Raw genomic sequence first — 14,085 nt, forward strand, 5'->3', positions numbered from 1 at the left:
GTATTTTTTAAGTTGTCTAGTTGATATTCTACGTCGTTCCTGATCAACCTCTTTTCCTCCCATTCACTTTAGCGCTTTATAACAAACACTCATTCCTTTCATTTCTTTGTATTAGTTTCATATGGACAGGCTGACATAGTGTACACTCGGTAGTTTCTATGTCTATAAAGGATTTCGGTCATTAGTTTTTTCTACTTCCTCCATTTCGTACATTTATTTTTTATCCTAATCCCACACGACCAGACCAACGAAATCTTACTTCTGATTTGATTTACAGTCCTCTAATCAATCACTTTCCAGGTCTACCTCTCCTTGTAGTCCCATCTATCTCGCACTTTTCTATCTATCCATCCATTCGTCCATCCATCAATCAGTCAGTTTATCTATAGCCAGACGCCTCAGTCACTAAGGAGTGGCCACAAACAGGTCGCCTTCATGTCGCCTTGTCTTTTGCCATTTGTCTGTCGTCCCTCTGGCTCACCCCCCCTCCTCTCTCTTATACTCGTATATATTTCTCAGCTCCATCCTTCCATCCTATCCACAGCATCCCCCTCACCCTCTTTTCCTCCACCTCACTCACATACACCCTTCAAGCCAGTTTCTCATTCTCCATCCTCATCACATAGCCAAATTATCTCTGTATTTTTCTTAACGTTTTTAACCACATCTCACAACTTTAATCGTGTATATTCGTTTTAGTGTCCCCTTTAATTCCTGCGAAGTCTAATGTATATACTTTATCTTGGCCTTGGTCATCATCTGCTTTTCCTTCCATTCCCTTCACCCATTTTTATTTTTAACTCCTGCTCTTCCTCTCATTCCCTACACCCATTTTCATTCTTCTCTCCCAAATTACTCTCGTGTACAGTACTTTCCTCTCTTTCTTCCAGCCTCTTGCTTCATCATGATTTTATTGCCTCTTGAGAAGTGTTGGGTACAGAGGCTAGGCTACACAATTTAAGATTTAAGGCAAGAGTGAGAAGTTACCCATCCCAAAGTGGCATTATATGGGCAACAAACACCAATAACAATTAAGATTTATTTATTTATTTATTTATTTTTTGGCGCACATTCACCGGCAGAGCCTTAACCCCACTAAACCACAAGGCTACTTGTTGTTGAATCTATGGTTACTGTAGTTCTTTTACTTAAACTATATCTAGATTGTTGACTATTGCAGCTTATTTCCTGTATCTCAGTGACAGAATAAGACTAGGTTCCCATTCTACATCCTTCCCATAGAACTTCTTCGTGACTAGCGGCATATTCTAGTGTTAATACTTTGCTAGAATTCGGAATGCAAGATGGACAGACATTTCTAGCCCAACATAATGTAAAAGAGGTATACGTAATGCACAAACCCGTTCAGTCTGATGCCTTGATTTATATAATATTGTTACTACCGTCCCAAGAGTCTTTTCACCTTATGACAGAAATTTCGAACTGGAGGGGTTGGATAAAGCCTTAGGTGACTCCTTATTATCAGAGGACCTTCCTAAATTGAGGGCTATCTGCTGGTGGCCTGAGAGAGAGAGAGAGAGAGAGAGAGAGAGCTACAAGGGGTTGCAGGGACAAGTATTACCTCATAAGGTTTAGCGATTTATACCGAGAATGTACCATGAATGAGGCTGCTTTGAATCCTGCTATCTTGTACACATGTCTACTCCAATAGTGAGAGAAACGTATAGGAAAATGAAGGGTCCCCCGACCTCTACCATCCCAGTACAGGCACAGAAAACTATGTACATTTGGCCACACAAGAGCCTGGGACAGTGTCTGTGAAGCGGAGGTTTAGTTACAATCTCCGACTTTCATGCATCGCAGTTAACTGGTCATTTTAATTGATATTTGACACCTCCGTTCATTCATGTCAGTGCCACCAACAAGCATGTCAATATATAACGGGTGTCAAGTGTACCAAATACCAAACCTCTGCTATATACAGATGCTGTCCCATGTTGGTATGTGGTCAGCTGTATACCTAGTTGAACTGAAAATAAAGCCACAGCAGAAAATTTTACAGGAAAGGAGGAAGAATACAACTGACTATTAAATTACTGTTGGTCTAAGAAAACTTTGTCTAACCGTGCTTTGGCCCAGTTTGTGGAGAACTCTTAACTACCTCTGCTAATAGGCGATTCCAGGTGTTGCAGATCTTGTATCTAGAGAAATTGCCTAATTTATCAAAGAGGAAGAAATTCAGTTTAAGCTTTCACTCGTGGTATCTCGCATTGTTGGTATTCAGGCATGCTGGTGGTCGATGTTTTCATGTCCATGAAAGGTTTTCAAAACCTAAGTTAGCAGTACAAGCAGACACCTAGTAAAAAGAAAAATGTGCCTACAGCATTCTAGGTATCTCGTGCACTAGATAGAAGGGATTAGTTTTGTAACCTTGTCTGGATTCCATTGTCTCGTGATGTCCATTTTCAGTGGCGGTGATATAAATTGCACACATAATCCATTTTCAGCTGTGAAAGAAAAAAAGTACAGCGAGAGAACTATCTCCTTGATTATGTATTTCAACTATCCTTTTCCGTATCCATTTTTCTTATCTTACTGTTCTGGTTAGAGACCTTGAAGCCAATGTTGATTAGTACACCTTAGTCTCTCTCCAAGTTAGTATTGCTGATTGCGCTTCTCAGCACAAAGTAATTGGTTCACGGATTTGTAGTATCACTGTCACCATATTGCGAGATACCTACCTGTCTTAACCGAGTCCATATACTGTATTGTTCTTCTGTCTTCTCAAGCAAGGAAACATTACTTCCTTGCTTTGTATCGTTCATAACTTCATAATTCGGGTGATAATGCTCACGTAACACTGATGTAAATATTAAACAAACAATAACGGATTATGTGTTAAATGCTTGATAATGCCCATATTTATATCACTGGTATAAACACGAAAAAAATACCAGACTTTCTGCTTGGGCACTCATCTTATATCGGATACTCAGCTACAAGTTTCCCCATTTTCTGCAGTGACTAATCTGTGGTTCTGGTGGGTCAGCCATTTCTCATTTCATGCAGCTCGTCTCCCTATTTCCCAGTGCCCAAGATTTTCCCATCTGCCTACGATTAAGTACATTATCAAATTCGTTTTCGAGGTCTAGATGAAGAGAGCCAAATGCCCGACACTAACCACATTTAGAGAACGAGCAATATGAGAAAAATTAATCATATATGATCGCAGCCAGGAAGTTATGTTGAGAGTCATGAAGTAACGAGTAAATTATTTTATTGTAAATGTTCTACAGCCATGAACCTTTACCTTCTAACACCATCCTTAATAAAGACGTAAAGCTAACTGAACGATAATTTGCATGATAATACCTATGAGATTATGTAGTAAATTATTTGAATCTAAATGCCGTACACTTATTTATTTATTTATTTATTTTTATGCGTCCGACTTATGGGCATAGGCTTCACAGTCTGTTTCCAAGGCCCAGTAATCCTCCTACATAACGTACACCTTCACATGTCACTATACTTTCTACTACCATCCACACCGAAGATGTAAAGCTAATAAGACGGTAAATTCGGTGATAATGACCATCCCCCTTTTAACCCGTTAGTGGCCAGAGTTCCTGTGAGGGGGATTTTACTGGACGGGTACTAAGCATACCGCCCTCCGCCTGTCGGCTCATAGTCGCGAAGCTCATAGGTCCCTACCCAGGGGTTCCCTTCTTTATTAAATTTTGAAAATGCCCAGTTCTGTCCATTATAATGGACGCTGGCCACCAATGAATTAATAAAACTGAGGTAAAATTTGTTTCTTTTTCGTTTGATGCGAGATGTACAGTTACCTCCACTTCTAACGAGTACAACTGGTGATGTGTTTGGTGAAATGTGGCACCACTGTGTTTGTTTACATCGTAGTAATAGTAAGAGAATGGACATATCCGGCAGAGCTTCCCCTCCGCTACAATATCTAGTATCCACAGAAACAATGTTCTATGAAGGCATACTCTGTCTGCAAATACAAATGTTTGCCACGTATGTATAGTAGAAGGTAAAGAGAAAAACAAATAGTAATGCCATTGGATCACATTGTTTCTCTGTCAGGAGATGACTGTGTGGCAAGGTGGAACGGAAGGGAGGGGGGTCAGGTAGTGGGGGAGCATGCATCGAAACTTTGTCGTCTTTCGTTTAGAATGGTAAAGGCTATGATTATACAGATGTTCTGAGGTGATCTGTAACTCCGTAGGCAATAACGTGTAATGCATAAATGCTCGAGTCTTAATGTTAGTCATACAATTGGTGAACAACTGTAGTTGAGCATAAATGTTAGAAAGCGTGACGTCCGGTGTCTCGAAACGTGGTTCACCTGAGTCTAGTGAGTGTGCGACTCAACTGTTGTAACATTTTTGTGGCTGAACCAGGGTGGCCATAAATGATTCATGATTATGCATGTTCCACAACAGTCATCCCATACTGTGCACCCTCCAGTCTGTTTTCTTGTGAGGAAAAACAATCATTATATTCGCAAACCATGGTATAAGTAGATGTCCTGTTGCATAGGATTATAGCTACTTTGAATGCTGGACAGCTATTGGCTTGTTCTGCGAAAATGTTGTGTAGTCATCATACTGATGGATCACACGGAGGTAATGAGATATGGTATTTGCATAATGAATGCATATCTTGTATTATGATAATTGTAACAGAGTTGTTACGCGTGTCCAGTCCACAAATGATGTCGCATTCTTCGAGGTGCTATTTCATTAGTCTGAATAGTTGTGACACATCATCCACAAACATTGATCATCGTATATTATATTCTCTTTAAAACATTCAAACATTATTTTTCATACAAGTTTTGCATACTCAGGCCCTCCTTAGCTCCAGACACATTATACTATATAATCGTGTGTCTACTCGTACACTCATACACTGTTCATCGAGAGGGAGCAGTATTTTCTTTACCATGCATGTCTGTCCGTGGTCTGTCATTATAACACATGGTTTTATTATGGCCACAGCTACACAAAATATATCGGTGACGTGGTGCTGCTGAGAGAGTGTAAATTTGCATATTTGAGCAGGGAGTCTGGTATTACATTTCACCGACTTATTCACGCTCATGCCAAGATAGCAGCTAAGGTCGAGGTTTTGGTGACAATACTGACTGACCATTGAACACTCTTTCACGTCGCAATAGTCTGAATGAGATTCTGTTTTCAACCAATGGAAACATTAGGCAACTGAGTGAAAAATGCAGTTTTATATGTAAAGTAAGGAGTGTTTTATGCACCGTGTCATCAAACAGGCTTATACAGTATAACACAGCCAAGGATAAGCTGGACCTACGGTAGGATAAAGGTTGAGTGCTGCTGGAGCGTCCAAGTAAACGTAAGCAAAATTGGTGCACCAGCACCTGAATGGTAAAACCCAACCACCGCGCTTTAGGCAAAATAAACACGGGTTCCGAAGCTGCCCCAGGTCATCCAGTAGATTTACACAAGGTCATTGCTAAGGCTGTAATCTCGTCTTAGTGATGTGATATGAAAAGGAAGTCAGTATCAGTCTCGTTACCCATTATACGAGAAAGGGCCGAATTTGTGTGTGTGTGTGTGTGTGTGTTAAAGAGAGAGAGAGAGGGAGGGAGGGTTCTCTCTCTCTCTCTCTCTCTCTCTCTCTCTCTCTCTCTCTCTCTCTCTCTCAAATAGCCTGTAAACAAGGAGGCTTGTTATGCTCACACTGTCACAGGTGGGTGATATGAGGTTCCCGTCACTATAGAAAGACACTCAGGGAGACAAGGACCACCCAGGCCTTCCCTGGGTCTATTACGTCGTGTTCTATCAACTTGTAATGACACCATGAATGCACCAGTCAGTCTGTCTGTGTGTTAGCCTCTCTCTCTCTCTCTCTCTCTCTCTCAAATTCGGCCCTTTCTCGTATAATGGGTAACGAGACTGATACTGACTTCCTTTTCATATCACATCACTAAGACGAGATTACAGCCTTAGCAATGACCTTGTGTAAATCTACTGGATGACCTGGGGCAGCTTCGGAACCCGTGTTTATTTTGCCTAAAGCGCGGTGGTTGGGTTTTACCATTCAGGTGCTGGTGCACCAATTTTGCTTACGTTTACTTGGACGCTCCAGCAGCACTCAACCTTTATCCTACCGTAGGTCCAGCTTATCCTTGGCTGTGTTATACTGTATAAGCCTGTTTGATGACACGGTGCATAAAACACTCCTTACTTTACATATAAAACTGCATTTTTCACTCAGTTGCCTAATGTTTCCATTGGTTGAAAACAGAATCTCATTCAGACTATTGCGACGTGAAAGAGTGTTCAATGGTCAGTCAGTATTGTCACCAAAACCTCGACCTTAGCTGCTATCTTGGCATGAGCGTGAATAAGTCGGTGAAATGTAATACCAGACTCCCTGCTCAAATATGCAAATTTACACTCTCTCAGCAGCACCACGTCACCGATATATTTTGTGTAGCTGTGGCCATAATAAAACCATGTGTTATAATGACAGACCACGGACAGACATGCATGGTAAAGAAAATACTGCTCCCTCTCGATGAACAGTGTATGAGTGTACGAGTAGACACACGATTATATAGTATAATGTGTCTGGAGCTAAGGAGGGCCTGAGTATGCAAAACTTGTATGAAAAATAATGTTTGAATGTTTTAAAGAGAATATAATATACGATGATCAATGTTTGTGGATGATGTGTCACAACTATCCAGACTAATGAAATAGCACCTCGAAGAATGCGACATCATTTGTGGACTGGACACGCGTAACAACTCTGTTACAGTTATCATAATACAAGATATGCATTCATTATGCAAATACCATATCTCATTACCTCCGTGTGATCCATCAGTATGATGACTACACAACATTTTCGCAGAACAAGCCAATAGCTGTCCAGCATTCAAAGTAGCTATAATCCTATGCAACAGGACATCTACTTATTCCATGGTTTGCGAATATAATGATTGTTTTTCCTCACAAGAAAACAGACTGGAGGGTGCACAATATGGGATGAATGTTGTGGAACATGGATAATCATGCATCATTTATGGCCACCCTGATTCAGCCACAAAAATGTTACAACAGTTGAGTCGCACACTCACTAGACTCAGGCGAACCAAGTTTCGAGACACCGGACATTATGCTCAGCTATAGTTGTTCACCACATTGTATGACTAGCATTAAGACTCGAGCATTCATGCAATACACATTGCATAGGGAGTTACAGATCATCTCAGAACATCTGTATAATCATACCCTTTACCATTCTAAACGAAAGAAGACAAAGTTTCATTACATGCTCCCCCACTACCTCTTCCCGCTCCCCTCCTTTCCACCTCGCCTCACAGTCATCTCCTGTCAGAAACAATGTGATCCAATGACATTACTATTTGTTTTTCTCTTTACCTTCCAATATGCATACGTGGCATACACTTGTATTTGCACACAGAGTATGACTTCATAGAACATTGTTTCTGTGGGTACTAGATACTGTGGCGGAGGGGAAGCTCTGCCAGGTCTGCCCATTCACCTACTATTACTACGATGTAAACAAACACAGTGGTGCCACATTTCACCAAACACACCGCCCACTGTACTCGTTAGAAGTGGAGGTAACTGTACAGTAGCCAGAGGGTTATGAAATATATCAGCCAGATGAAGGCCACTTGATTTCGTACTTTTCCCAGTTCCCGTAGAGAAAATATGTCAGAACTGGAAGATCTGATGGCTCTAAGCCACTTCACTCGAATGATGTATTTTTGTATTTTATTATGCCTTCACCCACTATGGCAGAGGAGGCATTAAGTGATTCATCTGTCTGTCCGTGCGTGCGTGGGTTGCGTGCATCTGTAATACTTTCCTGGGCTCAATATCATCTGAACCCATCGACGGATTTGCACCAAACTCTTGTCAGTAATACAGTATGAGGAGGTGATGAACTGTTTAGGCCAGCTAGGTCAAGGGGCCAAAGGGTCAAGGAAAAATGGGGTCGACTTAGTTTATCAATGAGAACGTGATATCTCCTGAACCCCTCAACGGATTTCGACCAAACTTTTGTCATTGTTACAGTATGAGAGGATGATAAAATGACTAGGTCAGCAAGGTCAAGGGGTTAAAGGCCAAGGCCACAGTGGGCCAATTTAGTTTATCCTTGTGGGCAGGCGTCAGTAACACTATTGTGGGCGCGACATCTCCTGAACTCACTGACTAATTTCCACCATTTGTTTTTTTAAATCAGTGATAAAGTATGAGAAGATGTTAAAGTGATTAGGTCAACTAGGTTAGTGGGTCAAAGACTAAGGTCATATGGGATCGACTTGGTCTATCATTGTGGGTGCGATATCTCTTGAGTCCATTGGCGGATTTCGACCCAACTAGTGATGCAGTATGTAGAGGCGATGAACTGATACGGTCAGTGAGGTCAAGAGGTCAAAGGTCAAGGTCATATGGGCGTAGGCGCGATATCTCCTGAACCCCTTGACGGATTTCAACCAATCTTTTGTTAGCGATACAGTATGAAGAAACGATGAAATGATTAGGTCAGCAAACTCAAGGAGTCAAAGGTCCATGGCATGTGGGTTGTATGGTGAATCAGTGTGCAAGGCTTGGCGGAGGCATAGTGAGCGACGCTTTGCATCAACAGCTTGGGGCCCAAGTTCTTAGCGTTTCATTCCTCTTGTTTTCAATCGAGTTAATTCAGCTTTGTAAAGATCCCTGGTACTAAGGTGATTAATGGAGACTATATATAACCCTTCAAGTTCAGAAAGTCTCTACTAAAATTATAAGAATCATCTGAAGGTAGGGCTTCAATTGACTAGCGTGACAAGCCTCTGTTGCACTGCCCTGAGAGTTCTCTAGTCACACCCTCATGAGTAATGGCTGGGTCAGTAATGTCACCTACCACCCCTCTGACGACAAGTGAAAATTCAGACTGTCTAGTAACTCATGAACCCAGACTTTGGCAAATCCCTGCTTGCATCAGAGTGGCCCGTATTCTGGTCGGTTAGGAAGCTTCCTATCAAACCTTCCTAAGAGATTTATTTTGCTTATTACTCCTTAGTATCCTCGTCCGAGACATTTATATATTTCTATACCATTACACCCACCATAAATAACACACAAATTGATATTAACCAGCCGTATCAAAAACTAAATCGCCTAGGAAAAGGGGCTTGGGAGCTTCCTTAATCGACAAGAATACGGACAAGTGGGTTCTCATTATTCCTAATCAGTTTCTGTTTGGAAATTCCCTGTACTGTTGTTTGCGGATGATACTGTGTTGTTGAGTGAAGACGAAGGGGAGCTGCAAGGCTTGGTGGATGAGTTTGAGAGAGTGTGTAAGAAACGGAATCAAAAGGTGAATGTAGGGAAGAGTAAAGTGATGGTCTTTGAGAGAGGTGAAGTCAGTGAATGTACAGCGAGGTTGGATGGTGAGGAATTGGAAAATGTGAGTACGTTTAAGTACTTGGGTAGTGTGATGAGTAAGGATGGAGGTTTGGAGGGTGAAGTGCTTGAAAGGGTACCGCAGGGAAGAAAGGTTGCTGGTTCTTTGAAAGCAGTGATAAGAAACAGGGAAGTGAGCATGGAAGTGAAAAAGTTACTACATGACAGTATTGTGATACCAACTCTAACGTACGGAAGTGAAGCTTGGACGTTGTTGGAAGGACACAAGTCAAGAGTGAGAGCAGTGGAAATGAGTTATTTAAGAGGAGCCTGTGGAGTCACATGGAGAGACAGGCTGACGAATAAGGATGTAAAGGAGCGTTGTGGTGTTGATGTGGATGTGATAGGAAGCGTTATGAGGAACACACTGAGGTGGTTTGGCCATGTGGAGAGGATGGAGGGTGAAAGACTGACGAAGAGAGTGTATGTGAGTGAGGTGGAGGGGGGAAAGAGGGAGGGGGAGGCCGAGGATGAGATGGAGAGATGGGGTGGAGAGGTATATGAGAGAGGGGGGTGTGAGTTGGGAGCAGGGGAGTGAAATGGCGGGGGACAGGGCGACTTGGAGGCGATTTGTTTGTGGCCACCCCAAACGGGATTGAGGCGTCTGGCAATAGATAGATAGATATATAGTTTTCTGGTGTTTTTGTATTGAAAGATATACTTGTGATTCTCCATTATTATGAAATTTTCTTCACTCTCATACAGAAAGATAGATGGACAGATAGACAGATAGATAGACAGATATAAATAGAGCTAGATAGATGACAGATGGCAGATGACAGATACCAATACGGTACTTGATAAATGAAACACATGAAGGATATAGATGATAGAGACAGAAATGGTGAGAGAGAGAGAGAGAGAGAGAGAGAGAGAGAGAGAGAGAGAGAGAGAGAGAGAGAGAGAGAGAGAGAGAGAGAGAGAGAGAGAGAGAGAGAAATTCCGCGAGAAAAATCTGACAGAGGGAAAATATCACAAAGAAAATAAAAATAGTGACAAACTAATTCCATGTTTTATGTTCTCTCAATCTTTACTTCAGAGTTCATGTTGTTTCTTTTATTGAGATATTTGTTTTAGCTACTCTCTCTCTCTCTCTCTCTGCCAACTTATTGTGGAGGAGGCATTAAGTTATTGGTCTGTCCGTGCGTTCGTGCGTGGGTCCGTGCGTCCGTAACACTCTTGTGAGGACGATATCTCCTGAACCCATCGACAGATTTCACCAAACTTTTGTCAGTGATGCAGTATAAGGTGATGATGAACTGATTAGGTCAGCTAGGTAAAGGGGTCACAGGTCAAGGTCAATCGACTTAGTTTATCATTGTTGGCGCGACATCTCCTGAACCCCGCGACGGATTTCGACCAAACGTTTGTCAGTAAGACAGCATGAAGGGACGATGAACTAAATAGGTCAGCAAGGTCATGTAGTCAAAGGTCAAAGTCATATGGATGTGGGCACGATATCTCCTTAACCTCTCTACGAATTTCGAGCATCCTTTTGTCAATGATATAGTATGAAGGGGCAATAAACTGAATAGTTCATCAAGATCAAGGGGTCAAAGGTCAAGGTCATATGAATGTGGGCGCATTATCTCCTGTATCCTTCGGCGGATTTCGACCAAACCTTTCTCAGTGATACAGTTTGAAGGGACGATGGACTGATTTAGTTATCATTATCAAGGGGTCAAAAGTCAAGGTCATATGGGGTCGACTTATTTTCTTTAGTCTCATTTCAACCCACAATCTGCCCTGTCACGGGGGTTGATCGGCAAATCCACGCACAAGGCCTGACGGAGGCATACCGTGCGATGATTTGCGTCGACAGGTCGGGACCAGAGTTGTAGGCGTTTCATTATGTCTACATTTCACGTTACTTTTATGTGGATATTTGGTCTCTGTCTGTTTGTCTGTCTGTCTGTCTGTCTGTCTGTCTGTCTCTCTCTCTCTCTCTCTCTCTCTCTCTCTCTCTCTCTCTCTCATCATTTACCTCTCATCCCGCCATATGTCAAAGCTTTTTATTCTCGGTACACTTTATTTTTTTTTCCACGTTCTTATTTACACGTTTTTCATACCGGTACTTCTTTCCGCTTGTAGTCATTTCTCTCTCTCTCTCTCTCTCTCTCTCTCTCTCTCTCTCTCTCTCTCTCTCTCTCTCTCTCCTTGTACAGGTCTATACGTTCGCGTTTCACATTACTTCCTCTATAGAGATTTGTGCTCTACTCTCTCTCTCTCTCTCTCTCTGTACAGGTCTATACTTTTGCGTTTCACATTACTTCCTCTGTAGAGATATTTGTGCTCTCTCTCTCTCTCTCTCTCTCTCTCTCTCTCTCTCTCTCTCTCTCTCTCTCTCTCTCTCTCTCTCTCTCTCTCTCTCTCTCTCTCTCTCTCTCTCTGTACAGGTCTATACTTTTGCGTTTCACATTACTTCCTCTGCAGCGATATTTGTGCTCTCTCTCTCTCTCTCTCTCTCTCTCTCTTTCCATTTTCCCCTTACCTCGCCATTTCTCCCTGCTTTCTTATTCACGATCTAGAAGCAAACATTTCCCTCTACAGTCGCTACACCTTTTTTTCCCATTTATTCTGATATGCACTCGTTTTTTCTATCAGGACTTTTTTCCGCCTGTGGTCATTTACATTTTTATTTTTGCTCTCTCTCTCTCTCTCTCTCTCTCTCTCTCTCTCTCTCTCTCTCTCTCTCTCTCTCCTATATTCGCTTAATACTCCAGCCGTTCCCTTATTTAATTTTTTGCATCATTACCTTCTTCACGTCCTGCACTTCCTCCACTCTACTTTGTGTTTTGCCTTCTTCTTAACCTTCGTTTTTTTTTTTAATTCACTCTGCTAAACGAGGACTAGACTTTACTAAATAAAGATGTCAAAATATCCATCCTCAAATTTCACATATGTACCAACAAAATAGCTTGTTTCGTGGAGTAAGAAAGGAATTATAGGTGTCATGGCTTCAGTGACTAGAAGGTAAAATATCTATCTGTCTATCTATCTATTTATCTATCTACCTATCTACCTATCATGTTATCATTTTGGTTTGTTATCTGAGGGAAGGGAAGACATGTATGATTCGGTTTTCTTTTGACATTCTTACCACAGTACTCCTGGTTTTGTGTGCGTGTTTATTTGTTGTTGTTGTTGTTTCTGGATCTTACCTAGAGCATTCTGAATAATAGGACTAGGCTAAGGATGGTGATGGTGGTGGTGGTGGTGGTGGTGGTGATGGTGATGGTGGTGGTGGTGGTGGTGATGGTGATGGTAGTGGTGGTTGTGGGTGTTGTGAGGGTGGTGCTTGTGGTGATGGTGGTGGTGGTGGTGGTGGTGATGGTTGTGGTTGTGATGGTTGTGGTTGTAGTGGTGGTGGTGTTTGTGGTGATGGTGGTGGTGGTGATGGTAATTATTCTAAATTTCCATGCGAAGGGAACGTGTTAAACAAGCAACTTATATTTTTTCTCTTACAGTATATCTTTTTTTTTTTTTTTTTTTACAATGCATGGCGTTCGGGTACTATAAATTTTGCAATTTGTCATTTAGTAGATAATGTCTCTTATACGCGTAGTTATTTCTGGATTATTTTTTTAAGAACACGAGAGACCTGACAGACTAATTGAAATGAAGGTTATCTCCACTAATGTCTGTTACAGTCAGAGGGAGGTGGAGGAGGAGGGGAAGCAGAATGTGCCATTTTTGTAAGTCACTGTAATGCTATAACTTCATTTCTGTTCGCTGAAACCAGGAGACCTTTCCACAATAGTGTTAATAGCATTCGAAGGAGTTTGGTGGAGAGGACATGTGAGACAGTTGGTTTTTACTGCTTGGGTGTATTGGGAGTCTATTATCTTCACCAACAATACCATCCACTCACCCGATTCTTATCGACATTCAATATATACTCGCTGCTAGGTAAGTGGGCTCATGGGTGCTTAGGAAAAATGACCAGCATTTACACAGACATAGGAATCAAACCCGAGTCCTCTCGCTTAGGACGTGAGTGTTCTAGGGCACCACTACACAACCGATGTCCCTTCAGTACAAAAGATGTCCCTTAATGTGAGTAAAATTGCCTGAAAGTGTTAAGAATATGATTAAAAAAACACTAATCATCTCAGAGTTTATTTCCGACATTTTCGTTTAAATACATACCATAGACTGGGACAACTCTGACTGCTGGGGGCAACTCCGGACTGTGTGAAAATTTTTGCAATATAAGAAATTAAAAAAAAAATATACAAAATAAAAATGTAAGAATAAATATAAAATGAAGTTTAGACATTTTTGATATTTATACTTTTTCAAACCTGCATGAGTTGCCTCCCAGCAGTTGGATTTGTCTCATTGTTCGGTACGTATCACCATCCCTGCTGTGTTACTTGAGTTTCTCTACTAGTGAGCTAATCAGCACTTCACTCTGATGACGTCGATATATCTTATTACTCTATCCCCGGACCAATAAATCCGATTCTGGTAGGGGTTCTTCATCTCTTCAACAATACATACCTTTCCGAAGTAAAATAAAATCATCTGGAATTATCAGTAATTTATCCAATATGTAAGTTATCTGATTAAAAGACTTAAACACATTTCCGCAGATCAGCAAAGAAAAAAGGAGCTGATTATTTACTTCCTGTGA

Source organism: Coenobita brevimanus, chromosome 2, assembly GCF_032717465.1.
Source record: "Coenobita brevimanus isolate Jiangsu-jjx chromosome 2, ASM3271746v2, whole genome shotgun sequence".
Classification (NCBI taxonomy): domain Eukaryota; kingdom Metazoa; phylum Arthropoda; class Malacostraca; order Decapoda; family Coenobitidae; genus Coenobita; species Coenobita brevimanus.